Raw genomic sequence first — 6,853 nt, 5'->3', positions numbered from 1 at the left:
AATTACTTGTCATAAAAATGGATGTATCAACAACTAAAATACATCTAGATACATTCATTTCTTGGACGAGTAATTCCGAACGGAGGGAGAACAATACTAAAGGCTTGTTCGGACTCACTCCCACTCCGCAGCTCCGCTCCGGAGCGGAGTGGCATGCAACTATAATCTACGGAGTGGACAGAAGGTCGCTCCGCTCCGTGGCGAGGGCGTGGAGGCTTTTCGAACAGCCCGTAAATAAATCAAATACGGAAATATACTTCATCATGAATCTAATGATATTGTTTCTCTATAGTAGATATTTATGTTTTATTCTATAAACTTGGTCAAAATTAGGTAAGTTTGAATTTTTAAAATATTAGTATACCTTACAAGTTCAAACTGAGAGGGAATTGAACATTTCTATAAAGACATGACCTTTTCTTGAATTATCAAATGATGCATCATCCTAACCATTAGATCATTATCAATGTACGGTCCATAATTGGGCACATCATAAAATTTCTCCACAGCAAAACAATATCTGCATTTTGTGTTTGTACATGTAGATGGATTAAATACCAAATACGAAAAGTGGTTAAAGTAAGTAGATATTCCTATAATATTTTGCATTAGAGCATCATATCTTGGTTACTCCCTACCACTAAGACATTACATTCTGGTCAGTAGCTTCTCATTTTTCTTGCTGCTAGATGTGAGCATGACAAGAAGCTACCTAAATGGCTGCGAGCTCAAATTTACTGGGAGCAAGGCATGGTTACTGGTTAGAGCAGCAGATGAACAATGGGTGACCCAAGGAATTGGCTTCCGCGCGCCCGACAACATTGGTGTACATGTTTTCCCGTGCTTGCAAGTTGTATTTAGTTGCCCAATAGAAGTGGTAGTATTTGCAGTGCAATGGAACCAACCTAATACAGCTTATCCGAGGAGACAACAACAATAGCCAAGACGGCGTCGGCAAGGAGGATGTGCTCGAAGTCTGACCAGGGAAGCATCTCGGTAGGTACTCGACACGAGTGTGCCATTGCTCATGCCCACTGAGACACGTTGTCATCTTTGTTGCCGCGGCTGGTGTTGATCTCTTCCTCATTCATACTTGATTTTATCACATAACCACATTTAACATTTTTAAATGTTTTGGTCGACCCCAAAAGCATGGCACCGGTAACAGTTGGGTTAGTCGTATTATCCCTGAAATGTCGGTATAGGAAATTTAATGAACTTCAACTAAAAGCTCGACGGCAGGTTGATTAGCTAAAGTAATGCACATGCAAAAGCAAGGTAAATCTCTGGCCTCAAAACTTGATTTTTCTGTGTTATACCAAAAGATGGTATTGGCACTTAAATATCTACAAAAAAGTTCAGAAGTTGCTTTACATGCTTATCATAAGAATCCTGTTTGCAGGATAACTTAGGACTTCACAGTAATGCTCCACAAGGGCATAAACTTTCTTGGCCACCAACATCCCCACACTGTAAATATTACACTCTATACTACATTTTTTGTGGAAAGATCATCAGATGTAACTAAAAGTCAGTGCAACTTCACATACTTAGGATTGGCACAAAGAATAGCGACTGGAATGGACCTAATCTACTAATTTTATGGTACCGGCTTGGCTTGCATATGTTTCGACTCATAAGTGGTGTGCTATCTAATTTTATTCCGGTGCAAGACTTTTTTTAAGTTTTTTAATGGATACCATGGACATGCCCAACATCATCGACCGAGTCATCTAATCGAATTAACAGTATCGAAATATAAGCGAGGAGAGCAAAATCTGGAAGAAACAGACGAACAGAATAAAAGAATAGTGCATTTTATGAATTTTACGGAGTCACTTTATAAATGTCACGCATACAACTGAGTTGGGCTGACTAAGACAAGTTCAGTACATGTGAAAAATCTCAATATCGAGAAGTGGCTGCATGAATATGAACCAAAAGTAGTCCTCGATGTTGATGCAAAGGTAGATCATGTTATAATCCACATTAAAGGAATGAACACAAATAATACATTATATGTTATTATCACATAACCACATTTATCGTTTTTAAATGTTTTGGTCGACCCCAAAAGCATGGCACCGGTAACAGTTGGGTCAGTCGTATTATCCTTGAAATGTCGGTATAAGAAATTTAGTGAACTTCAACTAAAAGCTCGACGGCAGGTTGATTAGCTAAAGTAATGCACATGCAAAAGCAAGGTAAATCTCTTGCCTCAAAACTTGATTTTTCTGCGTTATACCAAAAGATGGTATTGGCACTTAAATATCTACAAAAAAGTTCAGAAGTTGCTTTACATGCTTATCATAAGAATCCTTTTTACAGGATAACTTATCATAAGAATCCTTTTTACAGGATAACTTAGGACTTCACAGTAATGTCTCCACAAGGGCATAAACTTTCTTGGCCACCAACATCCCCACACTGTAAATATTACACTCTATACTACATTTTTACTCTATACTACATTTTTTGTGAAAAGATCATCAGATGTAACTAAAAGTCAATGCAACTTCACATACTTAGCATTGGCACAAAGAATTAGCAGCTGGAATGGACCTAATCTACTAATTTTATGGTACCAGCTTGGCTGGCATATGTTTCGACTCATAAGTGGTGTGCTATTATTCCGGTGCAAGACTTTTTTTAAGTTTTTTAATGGATACCATGGACATGCCCAACATCATCGACCGAGTCATCTAATCGAATCAACAGTATCGAATTATAAGCGAGGAGAGCAAAATCTAGAAGAAATAGAAGAACAGAATAAAAGAATAGTCTCTTTTATGAATTTTACGGAGTCACTTTATAAATGTCACGCATACAGCTGAGTTGGGCTGACTAAGACAAGTTCAATACATGTGAAAAATCTCAAAATCGAGAAGTGGCTGCATGAATATGAACCAAAAGTAGTCCTCGATGTTGAAGCAAAGGTAGATCATGTTATAATCCACATTAAAGGAATGAACACAAATAATACATTATATGTTATTATCACATAACCACATTTAACGTTTTTAAATGTTTTGGTCGACCCCAAAAGCATGGCACCGGTAACAGTTGGGTCAGTCGTATTATCCCTGAAATGTCGGTATAAGAAATTTAGTGAACTTCAACTAAAAGCTCGACAGCAGGTTGATTAGCTAAAGTAATGCACATGCAAAAGCAAGGTAAATCTCTGGCCTCAAAACTTGATTTTTCTGTGTTATACCAAAAGATGGTATTGGCACTTAAATATCTACAAAAAAGTTCAGAAGTTGCTTTACATGCTTATCATAAGAATCCTTTTTACAGGATAACTTAGGACTTCACAGTAATGTCTCCACAAGGGCATAAACTTTCTTGGCCACCAACATCCCCACACTGTAAATATTACACTCTATACTACATTTTTTGTGGAAAGATCATCAGATGTAACTAAAAGTCAGTGCAACTTCACATACTTAGCATTGGCACAAAGAATTAGCGGCTGGAATGGACCTAATCTACTAGTTTTATGGTACCATCTTGGCTGGCATATGTTTCGACTCATAAGTGGTGTGCTATCTAATTTTATTCCCGTGCAAGACTTTTTTTAAGGTTTTCAATGGATACCATGGACATGCCCAACATCATCGACCGAGTCATCTAATCGAATCAACAGTATCGAATTATAAGCGAGGAGAGAAAAATCTGGAAGAAACAGAAGAACAGAATAAACGAATAGTGTCTTTTATGAATTTTACGGAGTCACTTTATAAATGTCATGCATACAGCTGAGTTGGGCTGACTAAGACAAGTTGAGTACATGTGAAAAATCTCAAAATCGAGAAGTGGCTGCATGAATATGAACCAAAAGTAGTCCTCGATGTTGATGCAAAGGTAGATCATGTTATAATCCACATTAAAGGAATGAACACAAATAATACATTATATGTTATTATCACATAACCACATTTAACGTTTTTAAATGTTTTGGTCGACCCCAAAAGCATGGCACCGGTAACAGTTGGGTCAGTCCTATTATCCCTGAAATGTCGGTATAAGAAATTTAGTGAACTTCAACTAAAAGCTCTTTACTTGCGACACTTTTATGAAATTTATGAAATTTAGGCTTTACTTGCGACACCGTGATCAGTTTCAGTATAAGACATTCAACTCATGTACGAAAGAGGGATGCTGAGTTTTTTCTTCTCTTGGTGGAAGAATGTGCATGCATATATACATTTTTGTTGTGGAACTTCAAACTACAAATAAATTTTCCCTTCTAGCTGACATGATGGGAAAAATGCAACTTCCATTGGGTTATAAGAATAGTGCAAACATTCAAACAAGACGGAATGTGTTAGGCATTGAACACGTAAATGGATCTCTTTATGAGACTACCCAGACCAAAACTGTATGGCTTTCGATATTCTGTAGCACAAATATACTACAACTTTGTAGCTTTGAAGCTGCCCAATACTACATGGTACTTCTGATATCAAGAGAGAAGGTAGCAAAAATCTTTGCAATGCCATTTTCCCTTGAGATAAATAAATACTGCGACTTATTCATTACATAGATGCAAATAATAAGGCTAGCATGGGAACATTAGAATAATAATACTGCGACTTATTCATTACATAGCTGCCCAATACTGTGTTACATTAGAATTTGCAGAATGTTTGGATGTCCAAATAAAGCAGGGGAACATATTGGTGAAATATAATCTAGAAAGTAGAAAAATGAATATTACCTGACAAAACTTTTCACTAATTCCGGTCAGTTCCCCCAACAGAATAGCTTTAGCAATACACACTGAAACCCCAATATACCAATTACTCCTTCCCCATTGTTCTCTTCATTCCAGACCAAATTAGTAATAACTGGGAGCAATAGCAGCAAACAAAATATTCTTTAGTCGTTCATTTAGAGAACTATACATACAACCACATGCTATTGACAACCTCTCAGACTTTTTTTACCTTATTAAATATTTTTTTGGCTGCCGGAAATTTCCCCTTCACCTCCGGGTACATCTGTGGCACATGAAAGAGCAAAATTGTTCATTTGTACTTAGTAAAAACCGAACAAAAGAAATCATATTTGAAATTGTGGGTGGCAAGTGAGATTTGAGAAGCTTGATAGTAGCACGCGCCATGGAATAATTATTCCAGTCAGCACAACCTAACAGTCCAATTCTAGCTGGATAAGCATCAAACGACTCAAAGTTATGATGCTAGCATGTAACTCCTTGGATTAACATGTAGGCAAAAATAAGTAAGAGGCGATTAACAGTACTTGCTTGATCTAAATATCTCGTGTGAACCGCCAAACTGTAGAAAAGCACAGCTGAACTGCAGAAAAGCACGCCAAATCATCCGCCAATGTTGTGCTCCAAGAACAAATGGCATTAATCCTGAACTTAACTCAACTGTGGTCTCTCCTACAGCTGGGAAAATATATGGTGCTAGCTCTGACCGAAAACTGACATGTGCGTGACCATGACTAAGCTGCACAAACAACTGAAAAAATGTCTAAGAACAAACAGATCTTCTCTGTTCCAACCAACTTTTGCCTAGAGCTCAAGAGAATCATGCACGAACTCCACACAGCTAAATTACACAAAATAGAACACCTTCGTCAGATCGAGAAATTTATATCAATTATCTCTCTTGGTCATGTTGTCTCGTTCAGATGACATGGTTGGGAGGATGCGTAGTTGGGATCGTGATCCGCAGAGAGTCCGACTTCTGCAGCGAATAGTCTCCCGTCAGGTAGGCCTTGGTGCTATAAAATCTCCCTTAGGTAGGCCATGCTGCTATGAAATCGAGGGGAAGAGCCCTGGCAGGTCAAGAAAGAAAGAGGCACGGAGCGGCGGCGGGGTACCTGCGGATCGGCGCCGGGGAATACGGACTGGAGCGCCTCGACGGGGTCGAACTCCATGTTGATGCCGAGGTCGGTGACCGCACCGTGGCGGCGGACGGCGAGCACCGGCCCCGCTTCGCCTGCAGCACCTCAAAGGGGTCGTCCAGGAAGGCCGCCGCCCCGTGCTTCCGGGTGCCGTCAACCGCCGCCGCCATGGCCCGGCGAGAAAGGGGCCGGGGCTTTGATGGTGACGAGCTTGCCGCGCGCTCCTCTGCTAGGTGCCCCTGCCCTCGATGTTTTGCGGTGCGGCGAGGCGAGCTGTGTGGCTGTTGATGCTGCTGCTCCTCTGCTAGGTGGAGGCTCTACGGCGGCTCCCGGGCCGGATCTGGCACTCTCTCGTACAATCCCAACTACGAAGGGATGGAGCGGCGGCGGCGCCGAACGAGTAGGAGGCCTCGCTCCTACTCCCACCCAACTTTGTACGAGGGATTGATCCCAGGGTTTTTTTGTTTTTTGCACCGGTTTATTTCGATGGAGGGTAGCTAGTAAGCAGAGGTGGGAGGATGACAAAAAATATCGGTGGTGGGAGGATGACGAAAATAAGCCAGCGAAAATAAACCGCGCGGACTATTCACCAACTGCTTCATTAGGAGTAGAGATAACAAAAAATCATGACAAAAAATGGGCTTTTGGTCCTGGGCGGGCCGGAGACGCAGCGGCATGACATTCTTTGTGCCGCCCATGACGAAAAAATCGTGGTAGAAGCGAGGGCAAGGAACATTTCGGGGAGTTCCCGGTTACGGTGGGTGTTTGGGGACCGAGCGATGCGCGTTTCTCTCGTAAACGTACGCGCGTGGGTGCGAGGCATTGGGCTCTAACTAAACCTGAGAGATTGCACTGCAATCTATGCATTACTGAACCCGAATAATTGATCGATGGCTGTTAACTGAACCCGATCGAGCGATTCCTTCGTTCGGTACTGCTGCTAACTGAAGCCGGTCAATGATGCCTCTGGATGAAC

At 40.9% G+C, this 6,853-nt stretch overlaps 1 long non-coding RNA gene across 3 annotated transcripts; it reads right to left on the bottom strand.

Annotated features, from left to right (window-relative positions):
- Positions 1-501: 501 nt before the first annotated feature.
- LOC119307793 lies at positions 502-6,333 on the bottom strand. 3 transcript variants are annotated; one of them, XR_005149574.1, is made up of 4 exons: positions 5,854-6,333; positions 4,950-5,003; positions 4,721-4,850; positions 502-1,188 (listed from the first exon to the last, which is right to left on the bottom strand). It is a non-coding gene; the product is annotated as an uncharacterized LOC119307793 (long non-coding RNA). The 3 variants fall into 3 exon arrangements; XR_005149572.1 differs by lacking the exon at positions 502-1,188 and adding an exon at positions 2,768-3,083; XR_005149573.1 differs by lacking the exon at positions 502-1,188 and adding an exon at positions 3,090-4,011.
- Positions 6,334-6,853: the final 520 nt, after the last annotated feature.

Source organism: Triticum dicoccoides, chromosome 5B, assembly GCF_002162155.2.
Source record: "Triticum dicoccoides isolate Atlit2015 ecotype Zavitan chromosome 5B, WEW_v2.0, whole genome shotgun sequence".
NCBI classification, from domain to species: domain Eukaryota; kingdom Viridiplantae; phylum Streptophyta; class Magnoliopsida; order Poales; family Poaceae; genus Triticum; species Triticum dicoccoides.
Note: the sequence above shows the minus strand (reverse complement) of the source record. Positions and strands in the feature narration are given on the sequence as shown.